Source organism: Peromyscus leucopus, chromosome 3 (assembly GCF_004664715.2).
Source record: "Peromyscus leucopus breed LL Stock chromosome 3, UCI_PerLeu_2.1, whole genome shotgun sequence".
Taxonomy (NCBI): domain Eukaryota; kingdom Metazoa; phylum Chordata; class Mammalia; order Rodentia; family Cricetidae; genus Peromyscus; species Peromyscus leucopus.
This window is the reverse complement of record NC_051065.1, coordinates 141984655-141987629: the sequence shown is the minus strand read 5'-3', so window position 1 is coordinate 141987629 and position 2975 is coordinate 141984655.

Sequence of the window (2975 nt, the reverse complement as noted above, 5' to 3'; positions counted from 1 at the left end):
CTTGGTAGATAAGGAAGTTACAGCTCTTCCTTAGATGTGTGGTGACAAGATAGCATAGATGTCACCACACCCAGCTTTTTGTGTGGGTGCTGAGGATCTGAACTCAGGCCCTCGTGCCGTGCAACAAGCATTTTACCCTACTGAGCCGTCTCCCCACCCCTGAAAGCTCGTTCTCAACAGGCATTAGCTATTCTGTCTTAGTGGCCTTTTATAACTCAGTTCCTGGCATATAATTAATGTCGCCATGATTATCTTACCCAGCTAGGCTCTGCTCCCTGAGTTTCAGGGTGGAGTCTCCTATTTCTGGCTCCTGGTGGGGTCATGGAAGGGGATGAAGATAAAGGAAGGAGTTGCCTACTGGGTTGGAGAAAATCCTGCAAAATAATTAAAATGTTTGCCCCAAAGACGTGTTTGTTATTGATCAAGCCTAGGAACTCAGTGTTCCTAACTTACATTTGTCTAATTCTCCTAACAGGAAACTCTAAAACCACATCAGATAACTTGAATTGCTGTCCAAGTCCTGTAGAGACGTCTCCTGCAAATATTGTTAAAAGAAGTGGGTGGGGAGTAGCAGGATCAGATAAAGAAGAAAAAAAAAAGAGAGGTTCATGTAGACCAATGGTAAAACCTTGAAATGGAAAAGAACCAGTGGGTGTCTTGGAATGCAGGGGGCAGAGCTCTGGCCAGGTACACATAAATGGATGCAATTTGAATCTACTATTGCTAATGCTTGGGTCTAGGGAAGTCACTCTGGTGTGTGTGTGTGTGTGTGTGTGTGTGTGTGTGTGTGTGTGTGTGTGTGTGTGTGTGTTTGGTGTAGGTCAGAGAGCAACTATGTGGACAGACCTTTATGAAGAGTCTAGGGATCAAACTCAGGTCACCAGACTATGTGGTAAGCACCTTCTCTCATTGAACCATTTCTTTGGCCCCTCTGAGCTTTGCTGAGTCACACTCACTAGTGCATTTATTCATTCACACACACACTTTAAGAGCACCTACTTTGTGCCAAACACTAAAATATGCACTGCAGAATTACATTGAACAAAATAACAATGATTTTGTGAGTTCAGAATATGCAGTTGAACAGGCCATTCAGTTAATAATCCAGTCTACTCTCTCATTTTTTTCATGTCCTTTATAGATAAAACTTTATCAACCTTGTTGATCTCTGAGACAACATAATTCTTCTTAGAATGGTTGTCTCTGTTGTTTGGCTTCCTTTTTTCACTGCTTTGAGTTCAGTTTTTCCCTTTTTCTAGTTCTCCAAAGTAAAAGGCTAATTATTGATTCTAATTTTCTTTTTAAAACTAGATCATAAATATCTCTATATTTTGAACAATACATTATCGATGAGGTTTTCTCCATAGTCCATAAATTTGTGTATGTTGTGTGCTTATTTTCATATATTTCAAAGTATTTGATAGTTTATCTCATGATATCTTCTGTGATCTACTGGTTATTTATAACTGTGTCATTTAACTTTCTCATGTTTATGCTTTAACATGCAATGCTAGTATTGATTTCAAATATTAACTCATTTCAGTCAGAGAACACTTAGTCATTTTAAACTGATTAAGATTTCACTTATTTTGACCTAACATATCCTTGATTTGGAGAATTTTTCATATTACCATGGGAAGAGTCTGGATTCTTTTATTAAGTAAAATTTCCTATAGATGTCTGTTAGGTCTAGTTGGTTTGTATACACCTTGAGTAGTGTATCCTCTTCTTCATATTCTGCCTCACTCTGTCCACTCCTTTAAGAGATCTGAAATTATCCAGCCATTGTTGCTCAACTGTTTTCTCCTTTCAATTATGCCGGCTTTCATTTCAGATAATTTGGCTAGATTTTAAATGTCTTATGTTTAAATTATTGTGCTTTTCTGATAGATTGAGTTTGTCATTTTAAGGATCATTTTGAATCCACCAATACTTTTTTTGAAGACTGTTTCATCTGATGTTAATATGCCACCCTACCATTCTTTTCATTATTTTAGTAATATAACTTTTCTTCATACCATACTTTTTAGTAAAAATGTATCTCTGGTATACAGCTTTTAGTTAAATCATGATTCTTATCAAGTTAGCCAGTCTGTGCTTTTTGATTTAGATGCTTAATACATTTACATTTAATAGGATTTCAGGTTTTTTGAGTGTGTTTAGATCTGCCATTTTGTTACTTGTTTTCATGTTTTATACACTGTGGTTACTCTGTTTTATAACTTCTACCTTTTGAATGAAATAGGTTTTTATTTTCTAGCATACAACCCCTTCACTTTACTATACTTGGTAGTGATTTTCATCCATCCTTTCAATCCTTGAGGATTATGATTAATCTTAATTTATAGTAATCTAGTTCAGATTATACAAGTGTAATTTTAATTGTTCTGTTCATTCTTCCTTCCTCTGTGCAATTCCACCAAAATTACATTTTTGACATGTATATGTATATGATGTATGTGTTCACATGTGTATTGGTAGATAGATGTATGTGCATAAGTGCACACACACATTTATAAACATGCATATGAATGCCAAAGGTTGATGGTGGGGTCTTCCTTGGTCAATTTTTACTTTACTGAGGCAAACTCTTTCACTGAACCAGAACTCACTGGTCCATATTAACTAGCCATATTATTAGAGATATCATGTGTCTGCTTTGAGTACTATGATCATAGACAGATCATCATGATCAATGTTTTTTGATAAATTTTATTAATTTTATTGATTAATGATTTTGCACATGTATATAATGCATTCTGACTACTCTAACCCCTGGCCTTCCCTTATATTTCTCTCATCCCTTTCAACCCTTATCTCTCCATAAGTATCCCTTCCTCACAATCATGTCATTTTGTTTTCTTTTGTGGCCCAATGAGTTTATGAGTTTAACTAGTGATGTTGGTGTGATAGAGAATTTGAAACTATCCATCTAAGTCTGGTGGACTCATTAGTGAGTAGGCAGCTGAAGACAA